Consider the following 23,359-nt stretch of genomic DNA (forward strand, 5'->3'; position numbering starts at 1 on the left):
TGGCCACCAGCCTCTCAGCGGCTTGCTCCCACTTCTTAGGCTCATAACCACCCTGAGAGTCAGGAAGCTCCGGATGGCTCATGGCCTGCCCTGCCGGCCTAGAGCTCCTCATCTTCCCTCATCCCCACCCAACTCCCAAGTCATAGGTGCCATAGGAATTTCACAGTATAATGAGGGTAAGGGATGACAGCAATAATAATGATGATGATGATTACATATACTGACCATTTACAGCATTCCAGAACCTTCTCTCCCATCAACACCGTAGCACCACCGGTGTTGCACCTCACCAGACAGCAGTGAGGGAAGAATGTTGCTCGGGCCAGGGCCAGTGCCCAGCACTTGATGAACCCTCAATAAATATTCGCTGTGAATGTGGTGATGAAGAGGGGAGAGCACAAGGTAGAGAAATACAGCTCAGAGAAGGGAATTCACTTGCCCAAGGCCACCCAGCAGGGAAGCGGCAGGGCTGGGATGGAGGCCCAGGAGGTCTGGCTCCACACAGCGCTCCTGACCACTCTTGAATCCAGCATCCCCAGACCCCTGGCATGGGGCCGGGTGCTGTAGACCCCTTCTCTTCCTGAAAGGATCTGCATTCTGGAAAAGGAAACTGCAAAGTCCCCCGAGGCCACATGAATGGAAGGAAGCCTTTTAGGCGGTCTAGGAGGCCAGGGGTCTGCTGCCAGGGGTCTGCTGCGAGAGAGAGGTACCCCTCACCTGCCTGCTGGATACAAGCCACAGGGAGAAAGGCAATAAAGCGAACAGTGAGGGTCAGGGAGGCCCCCCGAGTTGCCAGGAAGCCAGTGTTGTGCCCTCCAAGCAATCAGCAGCAGGCGGGCACTGTGGGCACTCGGCCCGTGTCTGGCCCACGGTTCCCTCCCACGGCCACAGTGGGCACTCGCTCCCTGCCAGGGCTGGAGGGGCCAGGAAACAATGGTGCGGAAGTGAGTTATCCAGAAAGGACGTGGAGCCCCTGACGTGCAATGTCCCTGAGCAAGTTGTCGCCTCTTAGCCTTGGTTTCTCCAAAATTCATCCTCTGGGGCCAGGCCAGCTGGTAGCCACTGCAGCCTCAGCTGTCCCCCGGGGTCCAAGCCACAGGAAGCAGTCCCTCCCAACACACATGCCCCACAGAGGGTGCTGACCAGGCCCTCACAGGTGGAGTGGTAAAGGCACCACTCTCCTGGCAGAACATCTGAGCAAGAGACACAGAGCCTGGGCCCAGCTGCCCCTTGGACCATGTGGGAAAAGCCCATGTGGTGAACTGGCCCGGGCAGGAGGTCGCTTGCCAAGCTCTGCCTGCCCTGTCACCTTCGGGCTTCTCAGAGACCTGTCATGTGCTGGGCACGGTGCCAGGCTCCGGGGCAGGGACAGTGGGCCCACCCTGTCCTGAGTCTGGCTTACATTAGGGTGACACTGGGAGTCAGTTCCTGGCATTGAAGAGCTCCCAGAGTGCTCTGGGGGTCACAAATGAGAAACCCAATAAATGACTATTCATCATAATAGTACCTATTATTAGTACTAAGCCGAACTGATAACAGCTGCTATGTCTACAGGGTTCCCTGTCAAGATGCCTATTTTAGGGAGACTGCTGTCATTTCATCCCGCCCAAACCTGTGGGCTGGGTCCCACTGGCTTTTAGAGACACAAAGTAATTCAGCAAGAGAAATCCTGGTTTGGACTCCAGGGGCTTATGCCAGCAACGTGGGTGGGCTGGGTAGAGGGGAGGTCCGGAGGGCATTGGAGAACATAGAGGGAGAAGCTGGCGGGGGGAGGCTTCGGTCCAAGACCCCGAAGCAGGGTTAGGACCCCCTAGCTCACATGTGAAGGCGAGGGGAAGGGAGAGATGTATGTCAGAAACCGCCCTGAAGCATGGTGGGGGTGAAGGCAGGGGTGCAGATCTGGGAGGCAGGGAAGAGGCTGCCCTTGGATACAGTGGAATGGGGGGGCCTGCGACTCGTGGGGGAGCCTTCCAACAGGCCACTTGAAATGCACTGCTGGGGCTCAGGGCTGAAGGGCTGGGGTCACCGGGGCCTAGAGAAAGTCAAATACATTACTGGCTGGTGACAGAGGCCAGAGGCAGGGTACTGAGCGCCGAAAGGTGAAAGTGCAAAGGGTCTTTGTTTTAAGGGATGAAGGGGAGGCTGGGAGCCTGGGCTCGGGGCTCAGGCCGACCAGCTTCTCCTCCCAGCTCTGCCAGCTGGGTCACTCAGGCTCCCCCTCTCCAGTCACCCACCTTCTCCCCTATCCTGGGGAGATAACACCAGCGCCATAGGTAATAATTAACAAGGCCACACCATAAAGCTCGCAGCCTGGGCACGAATGAACAGCCCTGATGTCCTGGCAAGGGCCCTGTTGTTCAGAACAGCCTGAAGATGAAACAGAAACGGGACTGCCAGGCAGCTGGGAACCGATCTGCGACTGCGCGTGGCCCCCAGGACAGGGTAAGAGGACGGAGCTGTGAGGCCCCGCTGTGACAGAGCTGGGGGAGGGGCCTTCTCCTCCTCCTCCTCCTCCATCCTCACCCCCCTGGCCCCCCAGGGCCTTGCAGGCAGTGAAGAGCCGTGCCCCCTCTGTGGGAAGGGTCACGGGCCACCACTGGCTGCTAGGAGGTGGGCCTTTATTGGACAAGAGCATTTCAAGTCCGCCCTTGTCCCTTTGCAAGCTGAGTAGCCTTGAAAAGCACCGAGAGCCACTCCTGGCACACAGTAGGTGCGCGACAAGTACTGGTCAGTGTCATTGCGATTATCATAAAGACAACACAGATCCCAAAGGCCTGGCACTCCACAGTTTGCAAAATTCTTTCTTATCTTCTTTCCTTTTTTTTTTTTAACTTTTATTTTTATTTATTTGACACAGAGAGAGAAATAGATCACAAGTAGGCAGAAAGGCACGCAGAGAGAGAGGGGGGAAGCAGGTTCCTCGCTGAGCAGAGAGCCCGATGCGGGGCTCGATCCCAGGACCCTGAGATCATGACATGAGCTGAAGGCAGAGGCTTAACCCACTGAGCCACCCAGGCATTCCAGCAAAGTCCTTTCATGGCCAACATCTCCAAAAACAGTGATGACTGTTCCCATTGAACAGACTTGAAAACTGAGGCTTGAAAAGAGAAACTTCCCAAAACATCATGGCAGGTCTGCTCCAGATCCGGGGCGTAAACCTGGGTCCCGGGATCCAGACCCCGTGCTTTGTGGCCAGCACTCCCAGACACCTCCCAGTTCGTTCCCGTGGGAAAGCCTCCTGGCCTACGATAACACCACCTCTCGTCACAGCCGCCCCAGGGCCCAGCATGGATGGCGTTGCCCATGTGACTCAGCCACCCTCACAAAGGGAGCTGTGTGCCTGGGCCCTGGGCCCGCCTCCCCCACTCACTGCTTATCCCCCCACCGGAGAAGGAACAGGGAGCCCAATGGATCCAAGACTTGGGAGAGCACGGGCCCCCCCGCCCCATGGGTCATTAAAAATGGGACAAGACTAATGGAGATTCAAGCCCAGGCTTGGGGTGCAAGACATTGGTGCCAGTTCCAAGGGTGGAAAGCCAGGCAAACAGGAGGGCGGAGACCTGGCAGGTCCACACCTGGTTTTCTGAGCACTTATTTGGAGGTCTAAGGACAGGCTGGACCCAGTTGGCTCCCTTGGGGGTGGAGCTGAGGCTGGTGCCCGGCTCACATTTACCTGCAAGGGATTTCAGAAGCTCTGGAGCTGGTGGTCAGGGCACCTGTCCCAGCATTGGCCCTCTCGCCACCCTCCCCGAAGGTCTGAGACCAGAGTCCATGCACCCCTGTTGCGCACTGCATGCCAGGCAGGTGACTTTCATTCCCCCCAACAATTCTGCCAAGGACGCCTTGTCCTATCTGCCGGGGGAGGAGACGGAGTGGGGGGAGAGGAAAGGGAGCCAGTCCAAGGTCACACAGGATTTGAACGAGAATCTAACTCCATGGCCTTGAAACTGCCCCCAGTACCTCCTTCCTTGTTCCAGTGGCATCTTGACCTCATGTAAACAAAAAGTGGCCTTGGGCCCAGCACAGACAGCCAGGCAGGCAGACATCCCCCCTGTTCCTGTCCCTGTGGGAGGAGACCACTATAGACCACAGGTCCTCACAGGGTTCAGGCTGCCTGGGCATCCGAGAACCACCCCTGCTGACCTCCCAAGGAGGCAGGCACACCTGGGTGCCCAGCTGCCTGAGATAGAAGGTAGACAGAGCTACCACCCCCTCTTTCCAGGCATGACGGAATGTCTGACCTCAGCCCAGCCCCCAGCTGCACTCGGCAGGAGGTTCAGATCCAGCCAGAACAGGCCTGGAAGGTCATACCAGGAACCCTCCCACCTCTCAGCCATCAGAAGCCCCTGAGCCCTAGGGCAAGGATGGGCCTGCCAAAGAGGGACCACAAGCTCTCTCCCCACCCCTACTTCCACACCAGCGAGGCTAGGCCACTCTTGCCATGGGAAACAGGTGCAGGGACAGGCATCTGGAGGCCTGGGTTCCTAAGAGGAGGTCCTAGCCATCTGTGAACATAGGGCCCTGCTTTATAGCTCAGGAGATAGGAGTTAGGGGATCTGGGGGTCACCTTCCCACTTGCCTCTGGAGCCAGCAGTAGAGCTGGGAGGACTGCTCCTCCCAAGGGGCCTCTGGGTGCCCCGCTCAGGCCTGGGGGAGACTCAGTGACCAGGAGGCTCCAAACTGCCCCTCATCCCTCCTAGACTATCCCTCCCCACCACGGCATGGCCCCGGAGTCCTTCAAATAGTGCCACATGGGACCTGACACCACAGGGTCCAGCTCCGAGCATTCAGTGCTGTGTCCCCAGGTCTGAGATGGGGATATCAGGCCATCTCACTGGGAGAGCAGTAACAGGTGCTGTTACTACCCTGGGCTCTCTTTTAAAGGCGAAGTCCTTCAAGGTTGGGGACAGTGCTCAGAGGAGACTTCCAACTCCTCCCCGCCCCGCAACTGTTCAGACAGGAGGGCTGGGGCAGGCAGCCCCGCTGATGTCTCTATATGGTCGTGCCCCTTCTGTCAGCGACTCCCTGGGCCCTGGACTCTGAGGTCTGGGTGGCAGCTGCTCAGGGAACCAAGACTTAGGCCTCTGGTCCGGCAGTGAGTCATTGTAGCTCCCACACAGAGGGAGGCAAATGAGGCCCAGAGAGGTGGGGCGACACCCCGTCTGACGGCCCAGCAGTGTACAAAGGCGCTAGGACTGGCTCTGTCTCACAGGTGACAAAGTGCCACCTCCCTTGACTGCCAGAGTGTCCCCAGAGCCCTGGATCTCAACTTTGACCAACCCGGTGTGCCCCACCCCTTCTCCAGTACACCAGCCTCCCCATGCCCCCAGAGTGAAGGTGCTGGCTGCCGGGGAGAGGAGGAGGCCAGTCTTCTCACCCGGGACTCCAGCGGCCCCCGCTTCTCTCTCTGGAAAAGAAAGAGCCAGAACCGGACCTTTCTGGTGGCAAGCCCACAGAGCGCCCGGTCTCCGGCCCCAGGAGTCCCCCCCGCCGCAATGGCTCCCAGAAGCCTTGCCTTCTGCATACGCCTCCTCCCGGCAGCCAGGCCGTCGCTGGGGTCTCCCCGCAAAGTGCGGGGGCGCAGATGGCTCACGAGGCATAATGGGGCAGCGCTGACAGCTACTCATTAGTAGGGCCTATCTAATTAACGGAGAGAACGTGGGGCGCCCATTTTGCTGCCCACACACCCCACGGGAGCCAAGTGGGTAAAGACAGAGCTGGCTGGGCGCCAGGCTCCTCCCACCCACAGCCACCCACATCTGTCTGGCTGGCCGTCTGGCACGTGGGGCTGGAGAATCAGAAGGGCTGTGAACTGTGGGGTGAGGGCTGCTTCAGTCAGTGCTTTCACACCATCACCCTTGCCCAGCCCCCTGGGGATACAGACAGGGAAACCACCCAGGGAAGAAAGCTCCCAGGCCCTTTCCTCCATTAAGGCTCTCCCGTCCTCGGCCACCCCGCAGAAGTCTCATCACACGGACCTGAGGGACTTGGGGAAAGGCTCAGAACCCTGTGCTGGCCAGACAGGGCAGGCATGTCCCCAGGCCTGGGCCCTGTCCCGTCCACTCAGCTGACCAGGGCGGGCTGTCTTTCTCTTCCTTGTCAGAAGTCAAACAGCCTGGGCCAACCTGCTCCCAAACCGGTTTCCCTTGGGATCCTAGGAGGAAACGGGCTCTGGGTGCTGGGGGACGGAACAGGCAAAGACCCGGGTGCCTGTCCCCTGCCTCCCTGTCCGAGCCCTGGGACTTGTAACCTCACCTGGGTCCTCAACAATGCACAGCACCCCCCCGTTCCCCAACAGCCGCCCTGTGCCAAAATGACCCCCACATCGGCTCCACCCAGCCCACACTCAGAGCAGCAAGGGGGGAACCCCAGCACAACCAGGGCCTCCAAACCTGCCCAGAGCCCTGAGCAGACCCAGGGCCGGGCCTCCCGCATGCCCTCAGGGCCCGGAACTGGACCTGAGAGCCTGCCCACAGGCTGATTACGGAAGGTGGGCCAGCCTGAGAGCCCGACTTCCCGAATTTTCCTGCCCTGTCCTCCACCACAAACAGCGACCAGTGACCAGTGGCTTCTTACCTCCGAGTCTCCAGTCTTGGCAGCCTCCTGGCCGGACTCCGCCTCCTCCGCAGACACCTCTACCTCCTCCCAGGGCTCACGCACCCAGCCTGAGCTTGTCTGAGCAGGCTGTCCCAGGTAAGGCTCCGCCTGCCCGTCTTGAATTTCCGGCTGGCTGCCACCTCCCTCTCTCACTCCCAGATTTCTCTATAGGGTCTGCCCGGATCCGGGTCTGAGAGCCCCTCACCCCTGGCCTCAGCCCTCCATGAGTTTTCAAGACCTCTTCCCAATGCATGGGCTGCTGGCCTGCCCAGGGTCCCTGGAGGAGCCTGGAGGAACCCCCGTAAGGGGGTGCTGGCCCACCTTCCGTAATCATCACCTCCCTGATTGCCCTCCTGCTGCCTCCCCGAGCTCAGGCCCCACGTGAAACCCAGGCCCAGGCTTACCTGCCTATAGAAAAAACAAGTCAACAGCCCCCCGCTGGCTGGAGGGGGCGGTAAGGCAGCGCTACAGTGGGATGGGGAACAGGGTGCCCAGTCTCTACCCTCAGAACCTCCAGCCTCTTGCAGAACACAAAGCAAGAACTGAGACAGACAAAAGGGGGGCACAGGTATGGGCTCTTCATCCTAAGGAGGGATGAAGCTTCCTTCAGGGAAGCTGCTCCAGCCACCCCAGGGGTTGCAGAAACAAGTAGTCCAGACAGGCTCTGCCCCACCCCAGAGGTTCCCATGGGGGCCCTGGGCACATGCCTGCCAGCCTCCTCCACCACTGGCCCCCAGCCCAGCCTGGCCAGCCCCTGCCTCACCCTTTGTCCTCATCTCAGACCGGCATTTCTCCAGGGAGGGAGACCCAGGGAAGGGTCTATTCCAAGTTCTCACAGCCAGGAACCAACCCTCTCCCCCAGGTGGCTTCTGATTCCAACCCCCACCCCCAGTATCCGCAGTACTGAGACCCGAGATACCACTCCTTCCAAGAAGTCCTCCAGACATGGATTCATTCAACGAAGTCTGTATCCTGTGCCGCTGTGGGCCACCCTGTGCTCTGAGAACCTTCCCTCACCTCCCCTACCCCATGTGTCACCCAGAGCCCCCTTGGACTCCCCCTTACTTGGGACCCATTCCCCAGTGTCAGAATTCTTCCTTTCTTATCTGTGTTCCCTGCCCTGTCACCAAACCCAAGCCTCAGCCCAGGGCCTGGTGCAGAGAAATTCTGGGTGACTGATGGGTGACAGGAAATGTGGGAAGACAAAAACGGATGATGGGCTGATGGGAAAACGTACAGGGGAAGGACTCAGCCATGCTTTTAACATGTGCTTACCGACGACCTGTGGCACACCAGGCACTGTTCTAGATGCTAGGGATACAGCAGAGAACAGAACGCAAAAATCTCTGACCTCTTAGAGCTGGAGGGGGAGATAGATAATTAATAAGCCAATACGTGTGAAATATACCCGGTAAGAGCTATGGAGCAAAGTAAAGCAAGCAGAGGAAGGAGAAGAGGACTTGGTTTCAGTTCTCTGTGAGCAGACTGGATGTGGCAAGGGAGGCAAACTACACGTTTGCAGTGAGGGCATGCCAGGTGGCTGGGACAGCACATACAGAAGCCCGGTGGTAGGTGGGCACTTGGTGTGCCTGAGGAACAAGGAGGAGGTGGGCAGAGCTGAACAAAAGAGTCAAGGTAGACATGAGAGAAGGGAGGCGCAGGAAGGATGGATGGACAGATGGACAGCAAGGGAAGGGGGTGGAGAACTCCAATCTCAAGGGAGGGCCCTATCTATTGGCCACAGCTGAGACCCACTGGGGTTGCTGGTCCTGAGATCGCCTCCAACCGCTGCTCCTCTCCCCGCCCCCCCCGAGGGGGGGGCAAATTGCCAAGTGCAAGACCGCCTCTGCTCCGCCCACGGGCATGCATGTGTGCTCCGCTCAGCCGGAAGCCCTGGGCCCTCTCTGCCCCCATGGGCTGAGCACAGGTGACCCCAGAGAGACAAGCAGGCCTGCAGGAAGACAGTCTGACTCTTAAAGCCCCAGGGTTTCCCCAGGCCTTGAGAGCTGTGCCTGCCTGCCCGTGACCAGAGATGCTGCGCACCCTGATAAGAACACCAGGGGAGTCCCAGTTTGTGACTGCTGGGCTCCCCACGCCCAGGCTCCATCCTCCACACCCCACTCTGCCCTCAGGGGCCTTGACAGTGAAAGAATCCCCGAGCTCTACCCAGACAAGGAGGGGAGGCCTTGGCTCCACCCTCATTCCCCGGTGCTCTGGGCTTAAATTCACTGTGCCTTAGGTCGGCTCTTAAATGAGGACATCTGCCTTTGCCCTGCTTGCCTTCTAGAGGGAAAGGAATGGGGTCAGCAACTGGCCCTGCCAGAGAAGCTAACTGTGGAGCATTTGCGGGGCTGGGGGCTTGGTGTCCAGGAGCCCCCCTCCCCCACCATCCAGGACTCCTCGCTTTACCCTATGAGAAGGAGACCCTTATTAATGCAGGTTTTACAGGTAAAGGTGGGAGATGGGGGATTAGGAGTGTTACGTAACACATCTGAGTCATACCCAGGAGGTCTGATCCAGGACTGGGACCTTTTCTCTGTCCTGGCCTCAGCCCAGCCTCCCTTTGCTCTCCCCCAGGCCCGCTCAGTGGGAATTCTCAGGAAATGCAGACTCCTTTATCTGGACAGGAGGGAAGTGTGGGGGGGTGGGCACAAAAGGCTCCCAGCTCTGACCTCTGACACTCTTGTGGGACCATAGGCTCAGGCTCCACACTCCCTCTCAGAACGAATGCCGCCCACAAACGCAAGAAGTGAGCTCCCCATCTCTGGGGGGAACTAAGGAGAAGCTCAGCAGGGGTGTCATAGAGAAAATACCTGCCACATCCATGGGGAAGACTAATTGGTCTTTTTTTTTTTAAGATTTTATTTATTTATTTGACAGACAGAGATCACAAGTAGGCAGAGAGGCAGGCAGAGAGCGAGGAGGAAGCAGGCTCCCCGCCGAGCAGAGAGCCCAATGTGGGGCTCGATCTCAAGACCCTGAGATCATGACCTGAGCCGAAGGCAGAGGCTTAATCCTCTGAGCCACCCAGGCGCCCCTTAATTGGCCTTTAAAATCATTTTCCACTCACAGGTTAATTCACAAGAGCCATTTTGTACTACTTCGTGTTTTTGTTCATTAACCTGATATTTACAGAGTAACTACCAGGGGCCAGGGTCTTATGTTTAGAAAACACTCCTCACCGTGCTAGGATGGGCTCCCCCTCTTCAGAAAAGAAGTGGAAAGACAGCCAACGGTGTTCCCGTTTCCCGTGATGAGTTCATCCTCTCTTGGCTACATCTGGTGGTTGCTCTCCCTGCTTCAGCCTGTATTATCTGTTCACTTGCACCCTATCTGGAGGTCAGTCTTGGGTCGCTCCCTGGCTGCATGGTGCAGAGCAGGCCAGAGCCCTTCTCTGAACCTCGACGTTCCCCGTCTGTGAAATGGGGATAATTAAAGGACTCCTCCTACAGTGTTTTCAAATGAATGACATGAGGAACCAGGGCAGAAACCACTCTGAAGTGCTCTCTGCCCACCAAGTCTCATTTCACCATCCCAGCAACTCTGAGGAGTGTGTCTGCCCCCATTTGACAGGTGAGGAGACTGAGGGCAACCCAGAGAGTCAGAGCAATTCATGCCACCCCATGGGAGTCGATGGCATCAGGCTACATCCTGAGCTTCTGGGACATGTAGAACCCGTCCTGGCGCAGCCCTGTGGGGCTTCTCCGGATCTGCCCCGTGTCAAATCGACTCAGGTCTACTTGGGGTTGGTATTGGGGCAACTGAGTCATCTCCTCCTGGGGCATTTTCCGCCAGGCCTCCGCATGTCTCCTCAGAGTCAGCACTCACAGTATACAAACCAAACACAGGAAATGGGTATAAATGAAATGTCAAGGCCATGTGGGCAGGGAGGTTGCAGGCTGAGAAGAGCACAGCTCATGCTGGGCCTGACTCTGTGAGGAGCTTCAGGAGCTTCTAACCCCAGGGCAGGGCTGGCTTGCCCATGGGTCTCTTCCCGGTACCAGGGGTCCTTCATCTCTCCTGACCTCCCCACCCCCATCTCCGCCTAGAGAAATTTCACCCCCCAACCCCGCCATGGTCCATTTCAAATGTCTTCTCCTCCAGGAAGCCCTCTTGGAGTTATCCCATTCTTACCTATAGGAAGTCAGCCTCTGAACCTCTGAACCTTAAAAGCCCTGCATTTTACCTACAAGAACACTAACATCCAACTTTCTTGGTGTGTGTGCCAGGCCCTTTCCTAAAAACTGAATGGGTTGACTTATTTAATCCCTGTAACAATCCTATTTATTACAGAAGAGAGACTGAGGCCCAATGAGATTTAGTGACACATCCTAGAGCACATTGCCAATTAGTGTCAGAGTCAGGATTTGAACCCACACCTCTGCTGGACTGTGATCTAGCCCTGTGTTGTGCAGCTCCTCAATACATGTATTGGATCCATTCATTCAACAGACATTTTCTAAGGGCTCACTAAGTGTCAGGTCTCACACTGGTTTTTGTGAACAGAAGATAGACACCACCCCTGCCTTCATGGAGCTTATAGTTTGATGGAATGAGGGGTAAAAAAAAAAAAAAAAATCAATGAAGTAATTAAGTAATTCAATAGGTATGAAGACAAATAATGACATATAATGTAAGGACAATGAAGAAAGCAAACCAAAAAAAAACAAAACAAAACAAACAAACAAACAAACAAAAAAAAAAAACACAAAGGGAAAAGATGGTATGCAACAAGGAATCTGCTTTAGCCAGGTAATCCAAGAAGGCTTCCTAGAGGGGGTGACATTTGTAACAGGGTCCTGACAGATAAAGAGGAGCCAGCCTTGGAAAGAGTGGGCCTGGGACACAAGGAACAGCATAGGCAAAAGTATGGAGAGGGCAATGAGCTCAGAGTGCTGGGGAGACAGGCAGCCAGTGAGTGTGGCTGAAGCAGGGAGACAAGGGAGATGAGGACCTAGACCAGTGCAGAGATGGTGGTCCAATCCCTAGCCCCGGGCAGTGGGATGCCATGTGTGGATTTAAACAGGGGGATGAGGGGTGCCTAGGTGGCTCAGTCATTGAGCATCTGCCTTCAGCTCAGGTCATGATCCCAGGATCCTGGGATCAAGCCCGGCATCGGGCTCCCTGCTCAGTGGGAGGCCTCCTTCTCCCTCTCCTCCCCCTGCTTGTGTTCCTCTCTCACTGTGTCTATCTCTCTCTGTCAAATAAATAAATCTTTAAAAAAATAAAATGAAAATCAACACGGGGATGAAGGGATCAATATACATTTCAAGGAGAACAGCTGAAGGACTAGACTCTGCCCTGATTAGGTCAAGGGTATCGGTCAAGGCTGGGTCAAGCTCCCTCTCCTGCACCTCAGGCCAGGCCTGGTCAGGAATTCTGCTGCTAACACCGAGAGAAAGGTACAGGGCACCAACCCTGCAGAAGTACCCTGGGGCAGAGCGTAGGGAGGCCCCCATCCCATTCAGGACTCTGGTCCACCCACAGAGCTGGAAGGCAAGCAACCGTCCGTCCGCCAGGCAGTCTGTCTGTCCATCTACCCATCAGCCCTCGGCAGCCTTGGATCCAGAGCAGGTCTTCCACCGTCCTGGTGTCATGCAGTGACTGTTGGTTCTCTTGAGTATTGTTCAGGCACGAACGCCAATCTTTCCCTTGACGCTGCCAAGTCCGACAAAAGTGAAATGACAAAGACATGTGAGAACCTCCCTTACTCATCAAGGACATGAGTGATTTTCTACAGAACTGGACAATAGCCTTCAAGCCCTGGAATCCTGGATGACTCAAATCCCGACTTTTGATTGCACTGCTGGAGGGGACAACCACGTTTGGTCTTTGGTGCTATTCACAATACAGTGACCACAGGCACGACATGCTGCCACGAGGGTACCTCGTGACCCTTCTCTCCGCCCCTGCCTGACATCTCTCTGGACAACCAACAAAACAGTAGCTCTAGGCCTAATGGGAAGCATCTGCCAGTCTCCATGGTGTAACACACTACGCGGTCAGCTTCGGGACGCAAGCATCGACCACAGACTTGGGGCAGGTAGTGCGATGGCTCACCGTGCTGCAGTGTTTCTGCCATGTGAATACCAGAGGCGTTGGTAACTGTGGGAGCACAGATGATCCGTGCACCGGGGCCACCAGAACACGGGACTACAGACCGGGTGGCGTCAACAACGGAACTGTATTGTCCCAGGGTTCTGGAGGGTGGAAATCCAAGAGTGAGGTCTCTGTAGGATTGCTTCCCTCTGGGGGCCGTGAGGGGAAATCTGTTGCACGCTCTCCCCTCGTTCTAGTGTTGGCAGTCTGGTATTTTTTTGGCTTCTAGAAGCATCTCCTTGATTTCCAAAGTCTTCATCTTCAGGTGGCATTCGCCCTGTGTGTCAATAACATACGATGTTACATGGGTTTCAGGGATACAACATGTTGATTCAACAGATCTGCATCTTACCTTACTCAGTGTCTGCACCAATCGTAGACCCTACCCGCCACTGCCCAAAGCGATTACAATAGTATCGTGTGATCTCATTCTTAGTAGAGGCTGTGTTTAACGATCAACTCCTGTGAGCCAACACAAGCAGGCTCCAGCACATCAGAGGTCCTGGCCACAGCCCTCGGCCCTGCCCTGAATTCCTGGCTGACGTCCCTGCAAGCTCAGAGGAGGGACAGGTCAGGAGAGTTGGGTTAGCTCCTGTAGTCTCCATCCCCAAAGCCTGGTCTCCTTCCACAGGAGAGGGGCTCCTGAGGAAAGAAAGCAGATGACAAGCTGGGGGTCACAGGGCTGTCCCACCTGACCAGCCCAGAGAGGAAACAGTGCAAGTGCCTAGTACCAGGAAACTGCTCGGAACGCACAGCCAGCACTGTCCCCGTAGGGTGACCAACTGTCTCCATCTGCCTGGGGCACCAAATAGATCGCTGTTGCTTTAGCACTAAGAGCTCTGCCTCCCGGGAAACCCGGGACAGTTGGTCGCTCTCACCTCGTGGTCCCATGGCCACCATCAAAATAGAAGTGTTTTTAATGCTAAACTCGGTGAAAATAATCAGAAAGCGAAGGTGATGTCATGCCCTGTCTTGGGAGTTTGCCCTGAGACAGGGCCAGTCTCGAGTCACCTCAAAAATGCTCTGTATAGAGAGGACGAGGCTGTTGCTGATGTGTTTCTAGGTCAAGCCTAAAGGCAGCAAGGATGTGGGGAAAGGAGAAGCCACTTTGAGGGGTTGGGTAAGTGCAGGATCCCGGAGCCGGCTCAAATCTTCCCTCTGTCCCACACTAGCAGTATGACCTTGGGGAGATGACCTAACAGCTGCGTGCCTCAGTTTCCCCATCTGTAGCCTGTTCCCACCTACTGGGGTGGTCATGCAGCTTCGGTTAGAGCACCGCGGAAAGCAAAGCATCTGACACGTAGCAGGCACGTAAGCAATGGTGCTAGGGAAGCAAAGCCCACTGCTGGGATTGGGGGTGATTCTTTCCATTTCAGAGTTTTTATTCCATTACTGCTGCTCTAACGTAGTTTGCACAATAAAAGCGAAACAAAACTAAAACCCTAGGTATCTGTGTATACGAATGTATATAAATAGAGCCCAAAACCAAATGTTGGGCTGTGGCGGAAGGCACGATGGAGGACTGCTCCCCAGACGCTGTGGCGGGCCCCAGAGCATTGCCTCTCCTGGAGGTGTGTTGAGAATAGCTGACGGAAGGCACTGGCGCCTCATTGAAGTTATCCAACCCACGTGAGCCCTGAAGCCTGAGAAGGCAGCTCACTGGAGGGAACAGGAGGCACGCGAGCACAGCTCCCGAGTCAGAGAGGGTGTCCATGCCGGCGGGGCAGCCCAGCACGGGCACGACACAGGTCCTCTTCCCCAGCCAGCGTAGATTCTCTTCCAATTTGCGGCGGTCATGGCCCTGGGGGATCGGTGGAGGGAGTCTGTCCTATGACACAGAAGAGGCAGCCACGCCCTCCCAAATGGGCTTTTCCACTTATCTGAGCTCCTACCCCCATCGTAGGAGCCTCAGTGTCCTCGTCTCTCAAGGGGACAGTCGGAGCACCAGCCTGGCAGGAACAAAGGCGTGTGCAAAGCGCAGAGCCCAGCACCCAGCAGGGTATCCAGCAAGGAGCTCCATGATGTTCTAGCTCAGGCCAAGCCCCCCGGAACCAGGGAGAGTTTGGGACCTCAGGGGCCCAGGTGGATGCCTTGGCCCACCTGTTCCAGGGTAGACTGGCCCCGGGTAGGAGTCAAAATTGTGTGTCCGGAGCTCCTCCCACGCCCTTGGTCCCTCTCCCCAGCAGCCCAGGCCTGATGCCAGAATCTGCACAACTCCCCGAGGACCTCAAGGATCTCCTGGTGAGGCATGAGGACCTGACCGGTAGAGGGTAAGCCCAGGGACCTTGAGGCCCAGCCAGCCCCTCCCCGGGGTCTGAGAGGCCCCTTTGTGGCAGCCTGGCCCCACTCCCCACTTGCCATCTGCCTGGTCCCTGGGCTCCTGCTTCCCCGACTGCTGGGTTTGCTCACGTGATGCCCCCATCTGCTGGGAATCAGAAGGCAGGGTCTGGGGGTGCCATGTCCTCCCCCTACAGCCATGGCCCTGACTCTTCACCCCTGCCCTGCAGGAGCCCACCTGTGCCTGCATCCCTGGAAGGGGCCCCGCCCCTGCCCCCCACCCCCGACCCCCACCCAGGCTCGAAGCTCTGGTCCACGTGACCCCCTTCAAGGCTTGCCTGCCTCCCCCTCCTGTCTTTGTCATACCCGCCCTGCTAGGAAGGCGATGGCCACAGCACACAGACTCTGCCTCTCTCAGCTGTCCTCCCTTCAGCTGGGGGCCCCCTCCCTCTCTGTCCATAGCCAGGAAGCTGCCCCAGCCCTAAATTTCCTCACTGGCCCCACTCAGCCTGCTCCTCTCCAGGCTGAAGAGGTCTTTACCTGGACTCCTATGTACTCAGCCTGTGGTTACTGTACTACCTCCAGCAAATCACTGCCCTCTCTGGGCTCCTCTCCATTCCAAACCTAAGGCCACCTGCCATAGCTTCCAATTTCATTGGCTTGGGATGGCGCCCAGTATTGGTCATTTTTTTCAAACCTCTCCAGCCAGGTGCCTTCAGTGTCAAGAACAGGAGGGTGGTGTCGCTTTCTGAGGGACTTGGGTATGAAGAGCCCCACCCTCCAAGGGCCTCAGTCACTGGTTTGGGGGGGGGGGCAGTGATCTAGAAAGCAGAGGCCCCAGTGGGTCAAAGTCTAGGCCTCTCAAGTGTTAGAGAATGAAACCCTCGGCTCACCCAACACCAACAGGCCGCACCTGTTGCTCCGTAAACACACCTGCTCCCACTTCTGAGTGGCGGGACCCCTCGGGGAGGCCTCCTACGGGCACTCGGCCAGGGCCACCCCATTCTGGCCATGCTGAGCCTCCGCCAGGTGAAAAGACCAGGCCTGTGCCACAGTCACCCGTGGGGTGGGCCACAGGGCGTCACAGAGAGAGCCAGGCCCTGGAGGTGCGCACAGACGGGGAGTCCGATAGCCCTCCCTCGCCAACTTGAAGTGGCCTTGGGCGAGTAAGCCCTTTTTCGATCCTGAGCCTCAACAGGCCTGGATTTAGCCACAGTGGGATGAGGTGCCCACCTCCGGGTCCAACCCAGACTCAGAGCACAGCCTCATAACAGGAAGAGAAAGAAAAAAAAAAGTAAGCTAATTTTACTTTTTTCCAATGCTTGCAGAAGTCAGTAGATAATATCCACGGTTAATAAATCAAGCAAGGGCTGTATAAGCATGTTATTTATTGCCCTGAGGCCACCACCACATGAACTAAAACTGTTAGAGTGGTTGCCTCTGAGGAGGGCGTTGACAGGAAACTGGGCCTTTTGATAAGGCTTTTTTTTTTTTTTAACCAGTTCATGTTTTTTAATGTTTATTCATTATAAGTATTTATTAGAAGTGACTCAGCCTGTCCAGTGTTGCTCGGAGAGGTCAGCATTGTTAACAGAAGTATTTTGGGTTTTTAAGGCCAAAATAAAATCAAGTGTCCCAGTTGCAGAGTCAGGCTGCTGGAGTTCAAATCCCTACTCTGCCACGGACTAGCTGTGCTGCCTTGGACGAGTGACTTAACCCCTCTGTGCCTCTTCTACAGGATAGTAATAACAATAATCTCGTGCTACTGGCATGTACAGTCAGCACTCCATTTTCTGAGCCATTATCACTTCATATACCTGCAACTCCTATATGCCACTGTTTCACAAAAACGCGATTATTGGGGCGCCTGGGTGGCTCCGTGGGTTAAAGCCTCTGCCTTCGGCTCGGGTCATGATCCCAGGATTCTGGGATCGAGCCCCACATTGGGCTCTTTGCTCAGCGGGGAACCTGCTTCCTCCAATCTCTCTCTCTGCTTGCCTCTCTGCCTACTTGTGATCTCCGTCTGTCAAATAAATAAAAATCTTTTAAAAAAAAAAACACGATTATTATGCTCTACACCGTGTGGGCCACTTGCTTTCTTTTCTCTTGCCAAGATATAATGGATATGGTTCTTCCAGATCAGGACGTAGAGTTCTATTTCATTCTTTTGAATTGCTGCAAGAATCCTGTCGCACAGAATAGAACATTCCCTTTCCGTAACCCCCTTCTGAAGGAAATGTAGGCAGTTGCCAGTTTTTAGTAAAATACACTTTGCATGAATTAACACATATTTTGGGCCACGCAGGTGGCTATTGTTGACAGATAGATTTCCAAGAGAGAGATTTCTAGGTTGCATTGCATAGTTCATGCAGCTTAAACTTTTACAGATCCTGCTGAACCATAGTGCTTACGCTTTAAAGTAGAACCTTAAGGGGCACCTGGATGGCTCAGTTGGTTAAGCGTCTGCCTTCGGCTCAGGTCATGATCCCAGGGTCCCTCTCCCTCCAGCCCTACCTCTCATGCTCACTTCTTCACTCTCATTCTCTCTCTCTCTCTCTCTCTCTCTCAAATAAATAAAACTCTTTTTTTAAAAAACCTTAAAAAAAAAAAAAAGTAGCACCAATTTAGGTTCCCAACAACACTGGAAGAAAGTGTCTGTTTTCCCCTACCTGTATCAATGTTCTTTTTTAACTTTTGCTAATCTAGAGAGGGGTGATATTATTGTTTTAACATTCCTATCTTTTGCTAATCTAGAGAGGGGTGATATTATTGTTTTAACATTCCTATCTGTAATTATAAAGGAAATTTTTTCATAACTCCATTATCCATTTGTATCTCTTCTTGTGTGAAACAAATGTTTATATCCTTTATATGAACATTTTTTTTAAAGATTTTATTTATTTATTGGACAGACAGAGATCATAAGTAGGCAGAGAGGCAGGCAGAGAGAGAGAGAGGGGAGAAAGAAAGCTCCCCACTGAGCAGAGAGCCTGATGCGGGACTCGTTCCCAGGACCCTGGTATCATGACCCGAGCCGAAGGCAGAGGCTTTAACCCACTGAGCCACCCAGGCACCCCTATATGAACATTTTTAATTGGGCTTTTTGTCACTTTCTTACTGACTTATAGAACCACTTTGCATATTAAAATCCTAATTCTTTAATACATAGGAGTCAATATTTTCTGGAGGTCTACTGCTTGTCTTTTAGCTAAATTCTTGATGTCTTTGGTCATAGAAAGCATACCATTATTATATAGTCAAATGTAACACTCTTTTATGATCTCTGGCTTTCATGTCTTGGGCTTTTCTGGTTAGAATTTATAAAAAATAAAATCTCCTCTATTCCATTCACCCTCTTACAGTTTTTGTTTAGCACTTAATCCGTCCATCTTTAATCCATGAAGACTGTGCATGTATGTGTATATGATATGAGGTAGGGATCTAATTTTTTTTTTTTTTTTGACAGAGAGAAATCACAAGTAGATGAAGAGGCAGGCAGAGAGAGAGAGAGGGAAGCAGGCTCCCTGCTGAGCAGAGAGCCCGATGCGGGACTCAATCCCAGGACCCTGAGATCATGACCTGAGCCGAAGGCAGCGACTTCCCCACTGCGGCTTAACCCACTGAGCCACCCAGGCGCCCCCAAAAATAAAATCTCCTCTATTCCATTCACCCTCTTACAGTTTTTGTTTAGCACTTAATCCGTCCATCTTTATGAGGACTGTGCATGTATGTGTATATGATATGAGGTAGGGATCTAATTTTATTTCCTTCTAAATGGAAGGCCAGTAGTCCCAACACCATTTACTAATTAATCTATCAGTTCCTGGCTGACTTGTGAGATCCCTTTGCCAAATGTAACTCTCTAACATTTTAAACACCCTTGCTGTGACTGGCACAAGGCAGAACTCGAAAAATGTCGGCTTTGGGAACAGCTGAAAATGATAGCTAAGTGGAAACTAGCATATACAATAGTGCAGCATAGTACAGGTCTCGGAACTCAGACGTGGCAACAGATATGAGTGGTTCCTGACATATATGAATATTTGTGGCTTTGGTTTTGATTTTGCTTTCAAAACAGCTTTATTATAATTTGCACATTTCAAAGTGTACAGATGGATGACAAATGTGGACACTCGTGTAACAAACACCCCCAGTCAAGATACAAGGCAACTTCATCTTTCCAGAAAGTTCCTCCGTGCCCCCTTTGCAGTCAACCTGCCCTCCCTTCTCACCCCAGGGAACCATGATTCTTTTTAAACTGCGTGTATGTAGCACATTGATAACATTTGCAGAGAGATCAACAGCCCACTGCAGCATGAGCCCGTCAGCTCAGGAGGAAGACCAGCTTCCCCTCTTGGGAAAGGACTTCTCTCTTGGGGCTGACAAACCCCTCCCTGGACCTGTCTGGTTAAGAAGAGAGCGGGTAACCCAGATCCGGTCTCCCAACTTCAGGCAAGCAAGTTCGTTCTCACTGTTTCACTGTTTTGTTTTGTTTTGTTTTCTTTTCTTTTCCAAATCTAGAACTCAAATCTGCCAAATATTTACCTAATACTTTCTTTCAGATCTATAGATTTTTTAAAGAGATTTTATTTATTTATTCAACAGACAAAGATCACAAGTAGGCAGAGAGGCAGGCAGAGAGAAGAGGGGGAAGCAGGCTCCCCGCTGAGCAGAGAGCCCGATGCGGGGCTCGATCCCAGGACCCTGAGATCATGACCTGAGCTGAAAGCAGAGGCTTTAACCCACTGAGCCACCCAGGCACCCCTAGATCTATAGATTTTTTAATGTAATTCAGAATGGTAGATTTTAAAAAGAAGACACAATATGCCTGTGTTAAATGACCAGAGTCACATGCCATAATTGGTCTATGCACGAAGCTAGGGATGCCTGGCTAGCTCAGTCAGTAAAACAGGCAACTCTTGATCTCGGAGTCGTAAGTTAGAGCCCCATGTTGGGCACAGAGGTTTGAAAATAAAACCTTGGGGCACCTGGATGGCTCAGTGGGTTACGCCTCTGCCTTCAGCTCAGGTCATGATTTCAGGGTCCTGGGATCGAGCCCCGCATCGGGCTCTCTGCTCAGCGGGGAGTCTGCTTCCCCCCTCTTCTCTCTGCCTGCCTCTCTGCCTACTTGTGATCTCTCTGTCAAATAAATAAAATCTTTAAAAAGAAAAGAAAACCTTTAAAAAATAAAATAAAGGCCAGGCATGAAACTACATTAAAAATTAAAAATTAATCTCCTTTTGTCTTCTAAAACTACATTAACGTTGCCTCATGGGGAGAACCACAGACAAGAAAGAGGTAGTGAGCAGCAGAAGAAAAATCCGGAACTTGAAGACTAGGTTGGCGGCTTGAAGGCAGGAGTGAGGCTGGAGGGGACATGCCAGCTCCAGTGTGCCTGAGGGTCTGAGAGCTCCTTCATCTCTAAAGCAATGGAATTGCTTCAAGAACAGACCTGAATCCAAATGAGTCTTTTCTGCCAGGCTGTGAGGGAGTCAGACAATAACCCCTTAGCTCACAGGTTCTGGAGCCTTCCATGCATGAAAGGAAATTGGTATTTGAGGAAAATGCTTCAAGGGGAAAGTACCTTGGTAGTCAGACCCACCGAGATCCATTGGTACTAAGTGCTGTGATCTCAGGGAAGAGAAGAGCCTTGCTGAGCCTCAATTTCCTCATGGGCAAGATGACTATAGTAATAGTCCCTCACTGGGAGGGCAGGATGACCTGGGGTTCGCAGCCCACACTCCTCCGCACAGCACTGACTCTATAAATGATAGCCAGTTACCTTCTATTTCCTCCCAGGATCTTGGAGGATGCAAATCCACAGATATCAGCCTTTGTCCAAGTGACTAAGTGGTTAATAAAATCAGTCCCTGTTGAAAGAAGTGGCTCTGGAAGTCATCAGTTTTATTAATTAATTGCTCATTAAGGTCTTCCTGTTTTGCTAATGGGACCAATTAGCTGCCTGCAGACTGGTGGCCTAACTAAATGATAACTAATTTGAGGGCTGGCCTGGAGCCCCAGCAGGATATGGGTGTGCCCCCCTCCCCTCCCCCCACCCCCCACTCCCTCCCACCCCCTAACCTCCCCCCACCGCCACCCAGCTCCAGGAGGGAAACTCCAGCATCTGTTCTGGAACCTTGGACAGGTTCTGAGTTCTGGCTCCCTCTTCAGTGGAGGCCCAGGAGCCTGCAAAGGCCTGAGAGCTGACTCTAGCCCCTGCAGTCTGGCAGGAGAGGTGGGGGGTGTGGGTGGGCTGGGAATTATGGTCTGCATTACGGAACACAGTTGCAGTGCCAGCCCTGGTGATCCCTCCAGCCCTGCCCCATGGGAGCTGCTCTCTGAGCACTGGTGAGGCACTCCGGCGCTAGGAGAGGTCAGATAGTAGGGTGATTGGGTGGTGGTCCCGGTGCTCAGGGTCTGCACTGCCTTCCCCTGCAGTGGGGGCAGGTAGAAATCAGGGCCACGTGCTAGGAGGGACAGCCCCGTGTGCCTGATGGGCAGCCTTTATCCACAAGGTGCCCCCTCCCATTTCTTTCATGGTGGCCTGAGGCCCGGAGGTGGGCAGGGACCGATGGGAGGCACGGAGCGCAAGGCTGGAACTCAGGTGTCCTGCCTCATCTCAGGGGGCGTCTAGACGGAGCAGGTGTGGGAGACCCAGAGAGGGAGGCCTGCCTATCCAGCCAGCGGGCTGCAGCACCTTCTCACCCGGGGTGTCAGCCAGTGCCCCTCCCTCCCTCGTGGGAAGCTGTTTACAAGCCAGACCTTGGGTAACACCTTCTCAAAGGCTGCGGGTGTGACAGCAGTTGGGTTTGAGGCTGTGAGTTCTCAACCCCGTGGATTCCAAGAAGGCAGCTTCAACCATCATCCCACTGCACATGCCCAGCCCCTGCGGGTCCTCGAGTCACTTGTCTACTCTCCTGTGACCTCCATGAGCTAGTTACCATCATGGTCATCCCCATACTGCAGATCTGGAAACAAAGGCATAGAAAGGTTGGGTGACTTGCCTGAGGTTGCATAGCTCCTACATGGGGCCCAGAATCTCCACTGACCACCCGGGCTTCAGAGTCCAAGTACCTAACCCTCCTACCCTATTGCCCCCATTTCATGAACTCTACACGGAAAAGGAGGCAGGAGGTCCTCCGGGCAGCTGTCTGTGGGACAGGTGGACATGGGAGAGGTGACTGATTGATGCCCCAGGAGCTGGGGAGTCAGGCTTTACTTCCCCACCTCCCTGAGGACAGGCAGAGGAAGAGGGATTTCATAGCATCTATCTGCTAAACACCCAGGGCCCATCCATCGGTCATATGGGAATGAGCAGGCCCATTTTTCAGTTTGATAGGGAAAAGAGATGAAGATTCTGCAGATTTAAATAACTCTGTTAATACAGCAGATTTAATGAGCAGAAATAGAACACTGCACACAACAATTACAAAAATACCCATTTCAAGCACATCGAGAACGTGTACAATCATGGCTCATATTCTAGGCCATAAAGCAAATCTCAATGAATTTCCAAGATTTTACATCATTCAGGTAATGTATCCCTGAACGCAGTGTAATTAAGGAGGACATCAATATATAAAAGTCCTAGAAAAACGTTGCTTATCTAAACAGACTGAAATATATACAGAAATCTTGAATGATCCTATACGTTGTATAACTTGTATCTATGGTTAAAAAAAAAATTCTCCCACAGGGTAAACTCATGACCAGAAAGCTTCACTGGCAACATTCCAGAAAGAAAAAATTATTTCACATTGGCTTAAACTCTTTTTATGAGGCTAGCATCATCATTTTTTTTTTTCCTAAAGATTCTACCCATTTATTTGACAGAGACACAGTGAGAGAGGGAACATAAGCAGGGAGAGTTGGAGAGGGAGAAGCAGGCTCCCCACTGAGCAGAGATACTCCAATGAGGGGCTCGATCCCTGGACCCTGCGGTCATGGTCATGGCCTGAGCGGAAGGCAGATGCTTAATGACTGAGTCACCCAAGCACCCTGAGGCTAGCATCATCTTAACACCAAAACCTCACCAGGCAGCCTGAGAAAGAAAATTATAGGCTATTCCCTCTCAAGAATGTAGATGCAAAAATCCTAAATAAAATATTAACAAACTAGATATAGGAGCACCTGGGTAGCCCAGCCAGTTAAGCATCGGACTCTTGATTTCCGCTCAGGTCATAATCTCAGGGTCGTGAGATCAAACCTCCAGCCCAGGGTTAAGCGTGGAGCCTGCTGAAGATTCTCTCTCTCTGCCTCGCCCTCTGCCCCTCCCCAACATCCCGCTTGCACGCAAGTACTCTCTCTCTCAAAAAAAAAAAAAAAAAAAACCTAAATCCAGTAACATATAAAAGGGTAATATAATGATCAAGTTGGATTTAACCAA

At 53.5% G+C, this 23,359-nt stretch overlaps 1 protein-coding gene and 1 long non-coding RNA gene across 2 annotated transcripts in view; one reads left to right on the forward strand and one right to left on the reverse strand.

Annotated features, from left to right (window-relative positions):
* The window catches only part of ADGRG1 (adhesion G protein-coupled receptor G1), a 37,881-nt gene extending 31,213 nt beyond the window's left edge, over positions 1–6,668 (reverse strand). The window contains exon 1 of the mRNA XM_082712410.1: positions 6,577–6,668. The gene's annotated coding sequence lies outside the window, so the exon portion shown is untranslated. The remainder of the gene's footprint in view (positions 1–6,576) is intronic.
* On the forward strand, positions 1,747–7,512 carry LOC309853893. The gene is made up of 3 exons (XR_014306021.1): positions 1,747–2,442; positions 6,552–6,693; positions 7,460–7,512. It is a non-coding gene; the product is annotated as an uncharacterized lncRNA (long non-coding RNA).
* The last annotated feature ends 15,847 nt before the right edge of the window (positions 7,513–23,359 follow it).

The sequence above is a fragment of the Mustela nivalis genome (assembly GCF_964662115.1).
Source record: "Mustela nivalis genome assembly, chromosome: 18".
Taxonomy (NCBI): domain Eukaryota; kingdom Metazoa; phylum Chordata; class Mammalia; order Carnivora; family Mustelidae; genus Mustela; species Mustela nivalis.